The following is a 16,289-nucleotide window of genomic DNA, read 5'->3' on the forward strand; positions in this document are numbered from 1 at the left end:
CAAGAAATTCCCATCCCTAAAGATCATTAAAACAAGTAGTTTTGTGCATCATAACAAATCTTCCTGCAAGTCCATAGTTCTGAAGCAGTAGTCATTAATATTTTTTAAAGATGAGCAAGGTTTGCAAGGGAGAAGTAGGATCTTTTATCATACCAGTAAACCCCAGCATACACACATACACCACTCCTTGCCCCTATACCTGCTGCCAGGCTGGTTTGAGAAAGCCCATGGTTTTCCTTTCCTTCCCCCAGTGATATCAGTTAATTTAAGTGACAAATTTAGGAAGCCTTGACACTAGCGTGTTCATCAGGTTCACGCTGTTGCCCACCAAAGCAGCTGTACAAGTTTGCTGGTGTCCCCTGGATGTCCCAAACTAACGAGGACACAATTTATTAGATTTCAACTTCAATCCACCTTCTGTTTCACAGAAACCTGTCATTACATGACTCTTCTATCTTGTTTCCAGCAGATACTCACATCCAAACCTTTCAGTGATTTACTTGTAAGCATAATGAAGGCTAAAGCATGGAAAAGGAGTTATGCTGATGTCAAGAGGCAGACTCACACGGCCAGCATTAGGAAATACTGACAGATAAGCACATAACCACTTGATCAGTGCCAGATAATGCATCAGCCTCAAGGCTGCCAAACAGACACCTCCTGGAGCTTCCTATTCCTGCCTCCCATGAAAGCAAAATCGGGGGGGGGGCTGGAAGAGTGATTAGGAAAGGTTACTTCTCCAAACTTTCTCCTCTGCACAAAACCACTGACTATTAAACCAGATAGAGATGCAACTGATTTTCAAGATGACAGACAACAGCAAAGTTAGAAAAATCTCAGTTACTTAGATAAAAATCATTTTGGAAGACAGAAGGATGAACCAAGTCCAAGCATTCAAAATCTCTGATCTATTAGCTACATCTCATATACACATCTCTCCATCCCACTAACAAGGACGCTCACAATAAATGCTAGTTTTATTTTAGTTGCTAAAACATCAGATTTTATCAACTCTCTGCTTTTTTGACACTGGAGGAGGAACAAGTGATTTGAAGCACTTATTCTATTTTTATTGTTGAGTAATACGGTACAAATTAGAAAGACTCCTACTACACAGCACATCCATTTCCCACGCTTCACCTTTCTGCTCCATAAGCAGCTATCATACGCTGTGCAGTCATTTTACTGAAAGAATATTATTAAAATTTCGGTCATTTAAAACTTGCTCTTCGCCAGGTCCTGTTCTCAGGCAGCATTCCTGCAAACAAAGACATTTCCTTTGTATTATGCACAAGAGGGAATTCAGAGTTAAGTATGCTTAAATTGCTGCATCTGCCATCCAGAGGGGTTTGTAGTTTGTTTTCTAAACTAGGAACAGAAGTCTAAACTAAAATAGAGTAAGGAGAAAACATCAGAGGAAAGTAAGGAGGGTAAAATCCGCAAATCGTTAGACACCTGCAGCTACCACTGTGCACTGGGGAGTGTCTGGAGATGCTTCCCAAGCACCCAACACAGATTTTCCATCACCATTGCCTTCAGGGACAAACAGCATGACAGACCATGTCAAGGGTTAATCTTACACACCCCTCTTTATTTTTTTAAAAATCTTTTGACATTTAAGACATTTTACCTTTTATAAGAACTGTTTTCTTTACTGGTTTGATTCTGTCCCAGCTCTCCTGCACAATAGCTACTGAACATGTGTACATCTGCTTTCCATAACATCCAAGCAGGACTGTTAAGACAGATGCAGTAACCGTGTTCATGTAACCTATACATTTAGCACTGCAATGCCTCTAGAGGTATTATGTCACATAAAATACATCAATATGCTATGATCTCAGCCTGAGGCTAGATTACCGATGGCAGCTGCCTTTTGTGCAGTACCCAGCCCAGTCCAGAACAATGACTGCCTAGCTGCTCTCTTCTTCCTCCCTGTTTTCTAGGCTCCTGTCCCCCTTACCAACCCGGGTTTCCTTCCTGCTCTAAAGCAACCCTACATCTATCATCCTCCACAGCACCCTTACACGAGCCTTAAACCAAAAAGTGAGCACATCAAGCATTGCCACATGAAACTACTCCACAAGGTCTGGCTATAAAGCCACAGCCTCTGCTGTGTTCTCGGGGCCAGGGCAGGCTGACTCAAGTGAAAGCACTCTCTAAAATATCCACTGATTATTTTTATTACTTTCAGACTTGTTTCTAAACTAAAGAAAGTGGTCTCTGCCCCAAGATACTTCAACAACTCTGAGTCAGTCTTTTTTCCCAACAAGTCATAGAAGACTGTTTAACCTATTTTAAAAAAAAAAAAACAAAACAACTGAAATATTGCAGGAGACTGTTTTCTAATCTTATGCTTCAGTGCAAGGGGGGGAAATCAGCTGGACCATTTATGACTAAAACTGGAACACCTGGAAACTGGTATTTCAGTAAAACTCCACTATTCAACATCTGTAAAAAAGTACATACATAAATACAGTATTCCAAGGAGATACTTAATTAAAACTCCAGGTGAAATTCTGGCCTTAAGATTACCATTAAATTAGAGGGTCAAGATTTCATCATTGATTTTGCATCTTTTGTCACTTGATTTCCTAAGATTTTTCAGGACTGAAAGCCTTGAAAGCAATCTTTCTTGGAAATCTTTGGGAGAGAAAAATTCTCTGAAATCTTTTCTTTTAACACCATACAGCAATAATAAACTAAAAGCATATAGAAAATTGTCTTCACATTTTTGCTTTGTTTCTGCTCTCACGGAAAAAGGGTGGTTTGTTTTGTTTGTGTGGTTTTTTTTTTCCAATGCAACACAAGGTAAACGGATTTGTTTCTAAAGCCATCTCTCCTACATTGGGATCTGAAAAAAACAAAGGATTAATTGTATGAAAGAGATTTATGTATGGGGAGATTAACCAGTCTATGAAACTCTCTTTCAAAGGAACTAGAGATAGCTCAGACATTAGCATGAGAAAAACTACAGGGATACAGTTTATTTTTTTTTACACATATATTAGAAAGGGGTTTAGACATCCATCTCCCACTGCAAAGGCATGGCCACACAGCAGAGCATGACCAGGCTGTGACAATTTGAACTGATCACTGCCCATCAGTAACTGCCATAACTGATCACCTGCATGCTCCAAGACCAACAAGCAGCAGCTGAAAATGCTTTTGGCTCCGTAACTAGACCATACAATCTCAAAACATACCTAAATGGGTGGAAAAAAAAAAAAAATCAGCTTTGAAATAGAGGAGTGTAGCACTGATTCCTGGCAGAGGAATGAAAGGACCTGTGTGGATTGGGGCTTCATATATTTGAGTTCTGGGACATCTTGGCAAATCTGTTGGACAACAGTTTTTATAATAGTTTGTTAAACTGACAGATAACTAACAAAACAAGTTCAGTAGAACTGCATTTCTTTTCCCCCTTCCTTTGCACTAAAGTTTTGACAACTGCTGAAAATCTGAAGCTCGTCAGCTCTATGTACAGCTGACCTACTAGGAGTTTAGTCTCTAAACAAAAAGAGGCCAGCACAAAAAGTCTATCTTTCCCTGACTTCGCCCTGTAAGCAGAGTACACAGAAAAAAAAGAACTGAAATTACAGTTTGCATGTTTTGAGTACACAGCATGTTTTCCAAAAATTACTACAAATCTTAAGGAACTACAGTTTGATGGTTTGTTGTGTTGCTTTAAATAGCAAAAGAAAACAAATATCCCTTCTTCCTATAACCTATACTATTTAACCACAGAACTGTTAACCATTGCTAAAGCTCTGATATATTACAACTGGGGACAGGATGAAGGCTTAGTGCTTTAAAACGGCTGCAACCAAACTATAGCAGCTTTGCCTGTGGGTTTTCACCATTACATCCGATGCAAACTGCTTAGCCTGTTAAATAGATATACATGCTCTAAGCTGGCCAAGGAATTGTTCCTACAACTATGCACTGTCATACAATACCTACATAAGATAAGGACGTAGCTCATTTATTCATGATGCCCAGCGACCTACTTATAGCCCTTGGCTCTTGACTTAATCATATTCTCGAATAGTTTTAAGTATTGACCAATCCTGCAGCATATGGCATGTACTGGTTTATCTGAAGCCTGATTACAAACGCAGAGGTGCCAAGCCCAAGCCTCCCATCAATCGGTCCTTCCTGTGATGACATGGTGCTCTAAAAACCTTGATCTTTCTTTATCTCTCCTGTGGTTGTGAGTGCTCTACAGCTGTCCTCAGCTGCTCAGAGACCCTTAAATCAAAATATGGCTGCTTTATGAAAACTGTTGTCTGCAGGCAACTCTTCACATTCACTCTGCAATCAATTTCCATGTTAAGCACAAAAAACTGTTTCACTGTGGTACTCCACTTCGGAAAAAACAGAACATGCGTCAAAACCTAGTATTGGCCCCTTAGAGAATTTGTGATATTGTTTTTTTATGTTTTGGTATAAATCTGAGAGGGAAGGTATGAAATGTGACTTAACCACAAGGGTCTCACTGAAAGTGAGCTCAGGAAGAGCTGTAACTTTCATTGCTGTGTAGCCTGAACACACACTGTCTTTCCTTCCCCGTGCCACTCCTGGAAGGGCATCTCCAAAGTCAGCTCCTCTCGCAGTGTGCCGCTCCCCTGGGCTGGCTGTGCCACCCAGCTCAGACCCACAGAGCCTGGTGCTGCTGAACAACCCGTGGCTGCTCCTGAGCTGAACAACCCGTGGCTGCTCCTGAGCTGAACAACCCGTGGCTGCTCCTGAGCTGAACAACCCGTGGCTGCTCCTGAGCTGAACAACCCGTGGCTGCTCCTGAGCTGAACAACCCGTGGCTGCTCCTGAGCTGAACAACCCGTGGCTGCTCCTGAGCTGAACAACCCGTGGCTGCTCCTGAGCTGAACAACCCGTGGCTGCTCCTGAGCTGAACAACCCGTGGCTGCTCCTGAGCTGAACAACCCGTGGCTGCTCCTGAGCTGAACCTGTCAGCTGAAACCACCTCAGACAGGAAGAAGCTCTGAAGACCACCAGCACTGTAGAGGAACCATGAGAGCTGAAAGAATCTCAGCTCTTCTCACCCTCTCCCATGGCACTAGGTTGGCTCCAATCACTAACTCAAATATATTCCCAATAGATATGGAAATCTACACAGAAAAGACAGACCGAAAAATTGGTGGCCAGAGTATCTTCTCTTTTATCCTTGTGTTAAGCCAAGCCATCCTCCCCCTTCAGCTTCACTACTCCAGATTTTAAAGGTAGGCACAGACTTACAGAAAGAGTAGTGCCACCCTGACTGGGATGCTGCTTGACAACTTTAGGACCTAGAAACCGTTTTATACCATATTATAGCTCCTCCTCTACTGGTCTTCCTAGCTTAGCCTGTACAATACCACATTTAAGTAAAAGGTTTCTGTTAACCCTGGGTTTGTACAGCTCTGCATGACAACCAAGGCACACTGCTGTCCATGGCTCAACGATCACCAGCAGATCATGGCACCGAGACCCAGAAAACACAGCAGTGCAGAGTCATAATCCAAAGCTACCTTACTCTGCCCAAAATCACGTCAGCCCACCCTAGGGAGGATGACCAAGGTTTCCTCGCCGTGTTTTCCAAATGGCCCTGACTGCCCCCACCCCTTCTGCTACTCCTTATATTCATGTAACTGCTGTAACACAGCATCCTAGGGAGGGGAAAAAAGCAAACAAAAGACATTATAGCCAATTTGTACGGAAAATCAATTAAGTTCAGACATCTCATTAACCTTCTAACCTGTTTATCCCCCAGCTTTAATTTGTACTACCACTTGCAAATGGATTTGACACATTGGCCCACCATTTCCCTGGGAAGGTGCAACCACGAACAGAGCCCTTGGGTCCTGGAATACTCCATTTATCCAGGTCCTTCCCTTCCTCCTCCCTGCCATTCAATGCATGCTAAGAAGCACTGGAGGAAGAAAATAGGATACAGAAAACATGCAAGAGCTCTTTGAAAATTATGTAAACCCTGCAGTGGGCCTCCTTTTTACCTTCTGCTGCTTTAATTACCAGAAATTAAGCATAGCCTTGCCTACACCAAGAATGCTCATCCATGGCCACATTCAGCTGAGTCCCACAGTGGTGACAGAGCCACGCTCACAGGAGTCTTTTCATGCCACACCTCACTTCCATACATTCACAAGACTGAACCAAACGACATGCACTGAAAATAAGTTATAGGTGGCATGTGGAGTTTTGTTTTTCATGTTATAGCACAAAGCCTAGGAAAGAGCCCTGATTTCTATAGCCAAGATACAACCACAACATTGAGTCTGGGGAACTCTATAGCAATGTCATCTCACTAGCCAGAGAACACCCCTAGCTTCAGCAAATACAAACCCAGCATCGTCACAGTGAACCACAGAAAAATGGTCACCTACACGTTAGGCCTCAGGAGTAAATTCACTCCTGTCATGTTCCTAAAATTATGGGATTCCAGGGCTTGTTAGCACACTGAAAGGTTTCTGGTACAATCCCCATCCTTTAGAAATAAGTACATTGACTAAGATAACATGCTTAAGTCCACACTCTTAGTAGAGGGTTTTGACATGTTTGATACATCAGAATCAAACTAAAAAATCAAATCTGACATAGTTGCACCCATGAAAGTCCAAGGAAATCAGCAAGATGAATCTCTATACAAAATAGACCAGACCTTGAAATTCATGCAGCTGCAGACAATATAAATCTTTCCAAGACAACCATTGCTAACTCCTGCAGAATAAGCTCTTAAAAAAAAAAAGACAAGAGGAAAAGGACAGGTTCAGGAAAATAATTTAAGGAAAGCAGAGGACACCAGTGAAAATAGGTACATTTTTCGAAAAGTATGTTCCTGCCTCTGCATGAACCACGCATAACTAAGCACTGCAGTCTTCCCCAGGCTGCAGACACAGCTCTCCAGTCAGTGCCCCTGCAGCTGCTCAAAGATTTCCCAAGTTATAGTCAAGTAAAAATTGATTAAAGACAACTATTTCACTGCAGCTATTGGGAATCCTGCAAAGTTGCAAGAATGAGCTCAGCTGCTCTTAGCCTCCTGTTAGGCAAAACTCTAAATAAAGGCAGAGCTTAAAGAACACAATCCCCTAAAGGAAAAACCAACAAGTCCCCCAGACAGCAGCTACACACTGCTCTGTTCCAGCAGAGACATGCACTTTCAAATGGATCTTAGACTGAAAACCAATATGCTACAGAAGACAGGGACTGGTCCCTTTTGGAGATGTTGTTCAATGAGTTTCTAACCTGTCCTAATCCTAAATCTCATCCTCCGGCCACTACAGGCACTCTGAAACTTTTTTCCAGGAACAGTTGTTCAAGGTAACAGTTTTCACCTCCGTTCAACAAAGTTACATTCATTTAGCCAAGGACCCACTTAGCCCCACATATAAAAAAAAAAAAAAAAAAAGAGATCAGTGAGGTCAAAGGTAAAGCATTATGTTATTTCACATCAGTGACTGAGTTATAAAGCCCAGTCTACAAGCATGCAGTGCTTACTATGATTTACACTGATGAAGTGGTGCACAGGCAACCAGGAACCTCATCCTTCCCATGTGGCAGGTTCTAAGTGAAGTTTATTTCCATTTAGTTTGAACCCACACAAATGCAGTTGGAGTCAAATTGAAACATGGCTGTTACACTGAGGAAAAAGGAGAATTTTCTCAAAATAGGTCTGGACTTAAAAACTCCATAGGGGAGAGGGAAAACGCGTGTCAGGGTATCATGTCGGCAGAGGAACCTGCGGTAAGGAAGGGTGGAAGGAAGAGAGAGGCGAGAGGAAACCCACCGAGAACAATACGGGGAAGGGGACTATTCTCGGCGAGAGGGAGGATGCGAGGCCAAGCCGGGGAGGCAAACAAGTGTAACAAAGGCAGAGGAAGCACCCCGGCCTTCCCCGGCGGGGATGTATCGCTGCCCACAGCCCCGCCGGCCCCGGGGACACACACGGCGCGGCCCCTTGCTCTCGGGCGAGGGCACGGTGACAACGCCGGGGGGTCCGCTCCCGCTCGGCACTGTCAGTCCGGGTGGGAACGTCGCTCGGACCGAACGGCCCCGGTGCTCTGGAACGGAGCAAACACCCGTTATCGCCCCGAGCCGAGCGCGGCATCGCAGCGGGGACGCCCCTCGGGGAATTTCTCCTCTTGCGGCGGCGGTGCTTCGCTCCGCCAGACACCGAACTTCAGCCAGGCGGCTGCGGGGCGCGCAGGCAGAGCCGCGGGGGGGCGCGGAGCCCCCCACGGCCGCTCCCGCGGGGTGTGGCCGCGCGTTTCCCCTCGCCACCCCCCGCGCTGTCACGGCCGGGGGGCACCCCGCAGCCCCTCGCACGCACCCCCCCTCCCCGTCCCCACGGGAGCCCCACGGGCCGGGGCCGGTCGCGCCGTGTCCCCGCGCTGCCGCATCCCCTCCGCCGCCCGGTTTGAACGACGCACACACCCCACACCCCCCCGGCTCGGAGAACAATGCCGGCCCTTACCGTGGCGGGGGCTCCGCGGCGCGCAGCGGGCAGCCCGGGTGGCGGCCGCCCGCGGAGCGCAGGGGGCAGCCGGCGGAGCCCAGCCCGCCCCGCCCGGCCCCGCCGCCGCCGCCTCTCCCCCCGCATCCACCCCGCGGCGGCTGCCGGCTCTCACCGCACGCCCGGCGGGGGCAGGGCTTAGCGGCGGCCGGGCCCCCCCTCCCTGCAGCGGGGGGCGAGGGGGAGCGCTGCCGCCCCCCCCCCCCCCCCCCGATGGTGTTGGTGATGGGGGGGGGGCAGCTCCACCCCTGGCTGCGGAGACCGTGTTCCCCCCCCAAAGCCCGTGGGGGTGGTGAGGAGGGGGACCGGCAGCCCCTCCCAGCGGCCCCAGCCCCGCCGGCGATGGATGGATGCTGGGGTCGTGTTTTTATCCCTGCGGGGCCCGTCTGCGATCTCCCCCCTCAAAGCGCCGCAGCCGCCGCCCCGCGCGGGAGAGGAGACGCGGGCAAAGTTAGAGCATCCTCGGCCTCAACTTCAGCAAAAGCGGAGGGACGTGTCCAGCCCTACTCTCCCCCCCAAACAAGTGTGATCAACACCGGCAACTCCCCCGGAGCTGCCGCGGGTCCCCCCATCTCCCCGTCCCTTTGACTTACTCCCCACACCACAGGCAGAAGATGTGTGTCAGCTCCTCTTAGGTGATAGATGGAGATTTCTACAGGGCAAGGATTTGCCTAAATGCGGCTATCTCTGTTCATCGGGCCCTTTGTCATCCTTGCAATGTGAAACAGAACAATAAGGAGTTCAAGGATACCCGTGCTGGTGTGTTACAGATGCCGGCTTCTAATTACCATATGGAAATGGGCTGTCTAAAGTACAGGCATGAATAGCGGTCTGGCTATTGTTTGGGGGTTGTCAGATAAACTGGAGGTGCTGGCAAACGATGTTAGAAGCCAGGCTTGCCGTCTGAAAGGAGCGGCACCATGGCAAGTCCTATATATTCCACAAAACAAATCACTGCAGCTAATAAAACAGCACTTGTGAAGAAACTCCCTCTTAACACTTCGCAAAGGAGCATGCTGTTATTTTTTTCAGAAATTTCACAAATCCTCGTTCATTCATTTAACCAAAATTAAGACGATCATAAGATCCTCCTAGCTAAATTGATTTTTTTTTCCATAAAATTATATGAAATAATGGTTATTAGCCCAGCAATACCAGGTCTTCCTATTTAACACATCTACAGACTACAGTACCAAACTACCTGCTGCTTTTCTTAAAGCAGAGTAATAAACACAGCTTGACTCCCTTACATATTTTGCATACACCTCCATCTACCCCCATACAGGATGCCTTGGCTATATTACACCCATGCTATTTCACCAACCCTCTGTTCCTGCTCTCCTGGTACTCGGTGCATCAATCATGCTAATGCTGTTCCTCCAGCTCCTTCTCTTGCCTCTCCTCCCTCATTTCTGCTTATACCCAAGGGCCCAACACCTGGATTTTGCTGCCATCTGACTTTTCTGAGTTTTTCCTTCCTTCAGTTCTCTGGGGTTGTGACTTGGGGACTGAGAAGCACCCCCAGATGTTTCCCCTTGCCAGGAAGGTGGCAACATTTGCCTCTTCTGCTCCAAGTTGCCACAAGTCAAGAGCAATGCACTAACAACTTCAGGTCATCAGGTTTTGCACATCACCCTCCAAAACTTTATACTCTGCATCTTGCAGATCCTTCCTGCCTGCTTCACTCACAGGACCTCAACAAGTTTCCTGCACATTCATGTGATAGTTTATCTGCTCCCTAGAAACACCAAATAGATTTTAGCTACATGTACCACTGTATCAGTAGTCTCATCCCTGCCTAATTTCCAGCTACCATCAACTGCCAACCCCCAGTGGGTTCTGTACTGCAGAAGATGAACAATCACTACACAATCTCCTTAAAAAGTCTGTTCTGTATCACAAGAAATTCTAACCCTACCTACTACCTCAACTGTTAAAATTCACCATACCCTCCTTCCTGCATGTAATACCTCATTAGGGGAAATTACACTGACAGATATTTTGATGTGATGTATACATCCATTTGCCTTGCACAAATAATCCTCAATCAAAGTCTAGAGACAGAGGAGTGAGCTTCCTTTGAGCAGGAAAGGTCAGCCAATATTTATAGTAGTCAAAATAAATGCTCTTTATCTGGTTTATAGCTGTATTATAATAAAATCAAAAGCTTGCAGAAAATAGTGCCGATGCACCTGAACCAAGTATGTACAGAAAATGAGTGATAGCTTTGCATGATGGCAGAGAAGACCTTCTGACGTGATTGATGAGGGGATGCAGGGACTACTGATATTATCTACCTGAACTCATGCAAAGCATTAGATACTGTCCCACATGACATCCTTGTCTCGAAAGTGTAGATGTGTATTTGATGAATGGGCCACTCAGTGGATAAGGGATTGGCTGGATGGTCACACTCAAAGAGTTGTGGTCAATGGCTCAATGTCCAAGTGGAGAGCAGTGATGAGTGGTGTCTTCAGGGGTCAGTGTTGGGACTGGAGCTGTTTAACATCTTTGTTAGTGACATGGACAGTGGGATCGAGGCACCCTCAGCAAGTTCTCTGACAACACCAAGCTGTGTGGTGCGGTCGACACGCTGGAGGGAAGGGATGTGCCATCCAGAGGGACCTGGACAGGCTGGAGAGGTGGGACCGTGTGAACCTCATGGAGTTCAACAAGGCCAAGGACAAGGTCCTGCACATGGGTCAGGGCAATCCCAAGCACAAACACAGGCTGGGCGAGGAGTGGATTGAGAGCAGCCCTGAGGAGGACTTGGGTGTATCAGTGGATGGAAAACTGACCATGAGCCAGCAATGTGCACTCACAGCCCAGAAACCCAACCCTGTCCTGGTCTGCATCAAGAGCAGTGTGGGCAGCAGGGCGAGGGAGGGGATTCTCTCCCTCTGTTCTGTTCTCGTGAGACCCCCCCCTGCAGTTCTGTGTCCAGCTCTGGGGGCACCAACATCAGAAGGACACGGACCTGCTCGAGTGGGTCCAGAGGAGGCCACAAAGATGAGGAGGCTGGAGCACCCCCCTGTGAGGACAGGCTGAGAGAGTTGGGGTGTTCAGCCTGGAGAAGGCTCTGGGGAGACCTTAGCGTGGCCTCCCAGTACTGAAAGGGGCTGCAGGAAAGGGGGGAGGGACTCTGCATCAGGGGTGTGGGGATAGGATGAGGGGTAACGGTTTTAAACTGACAGAGGGCAGATTTAGATTAGATGTAAGGAAGAAATTCTCCCCTGTGAGGGTGGTGAGGCCCTGGCACAGGTTGCCCAGAGAAGCTGTGGCTGCCCCCTCCCTGGAAGGCTTCAAGGCCAGGTTGGACGGGGCTTTGGGCAACCTGGGCTAGTGGAAGGTGTCCCTACCTGGGGCAGGGGGACTTGAGCAGGACAATCTTTAAGGTCCCTTCCAACCCAAACCATTCTGTGATTCTATGAAAATTCTCCTGCCAAGTACCCTCTGCTGGCTTTGCACTTGACCCTGAGATACTTAACCATAGCAGGGTCCTGGTGTAGGTTGGTGTCTGACAAGCTGTCAAGTTCTCCTGCCCTCAAGTGTAGAGAGACCAGACAAATGAAGCACAGTGTGAGGAACATGAAGATGTGGTTTGCCTTGGGTGTCACAGCAAGCCACGGATAATTTCTCCAGTTTTCAACCAAGCTAGCTCAGACTACATGTCTCACGTTAAGATGTCTCAGGTTTGGTGAGAAATTCCACTTCTAGTCCATGATGGGGAACAGAACTAAAAGTAGGACTTAACAATTGAGGTCTTTTGCCTTCCTTGGCCACCAGCTATTTATACAATTCAAAACTCCAGAGATTAAATGCATTGCAGCACAATTAGTCAACATATCTAGTTCCTGAAGGTTTGGCAGGCTGAACCAAAAGCCCTACATTCCCAGTCCTGAAACATTATTTTTGGATATCAACTTCTTAAGTAAATATTTAAAGCCTATGGACATGAGGGTCAGATTGGGTTAAAGATATCTTGGGAAAAGTGGCTGAATTTATGCTACATTTCTTGTGTGAAAGGTAGACCCCAGCACTGACCATAGCTCTTTGCAAAATCCCTTTATAGCAAGGGAGGAATATTAATGTTTAAAAAGGTACTTTGCTTCTCTGCTGAGATCTACCACTGATGTTAATCCGTACAAACTGCCAGAGTGGGTATCATTTATTATTTAGGATGAACAGTGCAATGCCAGGCTAAATGGATGGCTAGTCTAATCCATTGCAGCATTATTCTGGGAGATCCCAATAAAGACAAGCTGTTTATGTAGCTTGGCACTGACATATACAGATCGTAAAATGAGCATCACCTGAGTGATGGTGAGGCACAGACTTGCTGTATTTCATTCCCTCTGCACAGCCAATCTTCATCCAGGTGCTCTAGCAGTAGGTGTCCAGCTTTCTGGGGGTTTGGGGGAAGAGTTGCTGTTCAGGCAAAAAACCTTTTCCAGGTTCTTCTGGAAAAAATTATCACCCCAGCAATAAACCACTTTATGACTGGAGATTCCTTCCTTGCAGCCCAACTGGAAAACCAAACCAGAATATAGTCTCATGCAAAGTCAGCCAACTCAGCTCAAAATGCTTTTGTAGCTGATTTCAGCTACGTTGCCTGATTTTGTCCTAAAGCTGAGACAAGCACTCACATGCTCGAGCTGTGTACCTGCAGAGAAGCACAAACCTCCAGAAGAGAATGATAGCAAACAGCCTGGAAATGATCCATATTCATTTTGCAAGTGGTAGAGTTTCAAATATGTGCATAAAGCTCCACAGTATGAACACGCAATATGTTAGAAACAATCCAAGGTAGACTATAGTCAACTCCAGATTCTCACAGCCACCTCACAAGCTCCAGAAATGCCACAAGCCACCTGTTGTGTTTCAAATCTACACCAGAACACACAGATTCTAAAAGCGGCTCAACCCTGAAAAACAATTTGGATGCTCCCATCTAAAATGATTTCCCAGTTATAAGTTTTTTCCCCCCTTTCAGAACAGGACTGCTGAGCTGGAGAGAAAAGTCTTTACCATACACATTCCTTCTGTGCTTGTGCAAACTGATTTCCCATATTTCTATCATGAAGAGGACTGGAGCCCCCAGAACAGACAAGGGCTTCAGGCAGCTGTACAGAGCTCAGCAAGGCTGACAGTCTGGTCACCCTGAGCACAACCTTCCTCCATAAGAAAAAGAAGTTGAAGCCTCCCCCATCCTTCCCACTTTCCTTCCTTTGCTTCTCCAAAATATCCCGGGATCTGTTCCTCATCAAGGCTTTTTGCGAGCAGCATCTATTTGTGTGGTTCATGTGGTTTAAATGGAGTGGAAGACAAGGGGTTGCTGGTTTTTCTCTATCTGTTTTCAGATTCATATCATTGAATAGTCAACTTTTGTATATTTTTAGAAAAGGAAATGAGGTAAATAAAATGCAGAAACAGAGTAAAATGATGTAATTTACCTTAACTGCCAAAACACACAGAGCATTGTTATAAAAATACACTAGCAGACCTGAGCCCTGAGAAACTCTACAAAGCCAACTTCTAGATGTCAGGATTCAAGACCAAAGTCTGAATTCAGCAAATACATTCATACGCACTTGATCTCAGCTTTCAGTGGGGCTCCTGGGGTATGGCTGGGGCACCAGGGCACTCCTCACGAGAGCAGCCTGTTTGCACCAGCCAGCTTCACAAACCTTCAAAGGGCTGAAGTGTCTTCCTCCACCTCTGCACCATTACCCAACTGCCTGTTCTGTTTTCCAGCATTGTCCAAAATAATTAACCATGTTTTTCCAGTTGTCATGTTTCAAACTGGTACCCTTAATAGAAATTATCAAATAAAGGGCATGGGATGCATTCAACACTGGTAACCACCTGCAAGAGAAACCTTGCTATAGTAGCAGTGCTTTTCTTACCCTTGCCTGACAAAGGGTCTTTCCTGCCTTACTTGTGGCTGAAATTACATCTGCGACATGAAGATTCTCTCGCAGATGTTGTATTACCACCAGAAATAAGGATTTTCTTGGTCTTCCGGATAACTATAATTCTTGGTATCCTGTCCAGTTTTACTGAAGCCCCTTGTTACTGACACCAGCCAAAAGCACTTTCAACATACTCTTTAAAAGGTTAAAGCTACAGCACTTCTGTGACAGTACTTTGACTTGTACACACTGCTCAAAGACGTGAACTGCTTTATGAAGGAGGTTGTTACTGACCCTGGTTTGCAGATGGAAAGACTGGGAGATGAGAAATAGCCCTGTCCAGTCTTATCACGCTAGCAGAGAAGTAACTAAAACTTAAGTCTTAAGTGCCAGAAAGTGGGCTTTTTGAGCTGTGCCAGGAGTCATTAAACTGAAGTGAAACAGATGGCTTTTTATTAAATGATGTGCCCATACACAACTTCCAAAAGTTGTCTTGCCTATACACACGCTTTAAAGAGCTCATGGATCAAATTTGCAGGGTTTTTAAATTGAGTTATCCCTTGCCTTAGATTTAGGTACACTGATGCCATTCTAAGGCACTAAGCTATATCAATACAACCTTCCTTAAACATGGGCAAAAAATAGGATTGCTAACTACATCCAACAGCAAATAATCTCTTAAATACTGCTGAACCAGCTTCAGTTTTCATTTAGATGCAATTCTGTTAGCAGAAATTATTCTTAAATACTATAAAGGCAATTAGAAATGGTAATGACTATAAAAACCATTAGTTCTGATAATTTGCTCTTTCCTACTTATACAAATCTGACACTTATACTCGATGTCCCACTGTCAGTTTTAGTCTCCCCATGTTACAGAAAGACTTTGTGATACCCTTTTCTGTCCTTCACCCAGGCTGACTTTGATGTCCAACTTTAAGTGCCTAAAATTAGATAAGCAAACCTAAGCTCTACTCATGCCACCACCTTGCACCTCCATCCTTTGACTTCGCAATAATCTACTCCCTCTCCCCATAATGTCTGTTTATATTTCAAACTAGATACTGTCTCCTACACACAGATTTGACAGAATAGTGGAGCTCAGAGACTGCAGATAAAGTCTGCAGAAGGAGCTGAAGAATTTTTCAAATATTTGGTTGCTAGGACCTTAATTTTTCCAGTGTTCCAGAATAAGAGGCAATTCCCCAGGATAACAGCAGGATGAGAAACACACACCCAGGTCCTACACATGCTCTCACAAATCTGTGCTTAATAATAACGAAAAGAGAAAGCAAGCTAGAGGCATGAGCATTACTCCTTTTATCACTAAAGCTGTTCTCACAGAAGCGATGGTTATTCTGATGGCTGATAGCACAATCTACTGGGCTTTGCCTGTATTTCTCCCACTTCATTATTCACTGATCCTATTCCCATTTCCATAGAACTAAACACAGATTATGAAGTGCAGAGTGGCTCGTTAGAGTCACTCAGCTCAACCACCTTGCACTCCACAGGCCATAGTATTTCACCCTGCGATTACTGTAAGTCTCACAACTACTGCTGAGCAAGAACCTGTCTTTCTAGAAGACACACTCCTATGTCTGCAGCACCATTAATGCTAGAAGGGATTCTGCTTCTGAGTATTTCTCTGCATCCCTATGTATTTATAACAAATCAGAAATCATGAAAAGTTCTTACATTTGTATTGCTGGTAAATGTGTGCATTCCAAACAATTTGGAATATTCATTAGTTTTTTAAAGATACACTTATAAAACAATTTCCCAGTTTGTTCCTGGAGTCGTATTAGCCCCTAAAGATTTGATTTGTGTCCCTTACATTTCAAAATGTT

The 16,289-nt window shown here is 45.7% G+C and overlaps 1 protein-coding gene across 1 annotated transcript in view; it reads right to left on the minus strand.

The window, feature by feature from the left end:
• FRMD4B (FERM domain containing 4B) overlaps positions 1-8,510 on the minus strand; it is a 137,240-nt gene extending 128,730 nt beyond the window's left edge. Inside the window, exon 1 of the mRNA XM_074913970.1 lies at positions 8,489-8,510. The gene's annotated coding sequence lies outside the window, so the exon portion shown is untranslated. The remainder of the gene's footprint in view (positions 1-8,488) is intronic.
• Positions 8,511-16,289: the final 7,779 nt, after the last annotated feature.

Source organism: Athene noctua, chromosome 10, assembly GCF_965140245.1.
Source record: "Athene noctua chromosome 10, bAthNoc1.hap1.1, whole genome shotgun sequence".
NCBI classification, from domain to species: domain Eukaryota; kingdom Metazoa; phylum Chordata; class Aves; order Strigiformes; family Strigidae; genus Athene; species Athene noctua.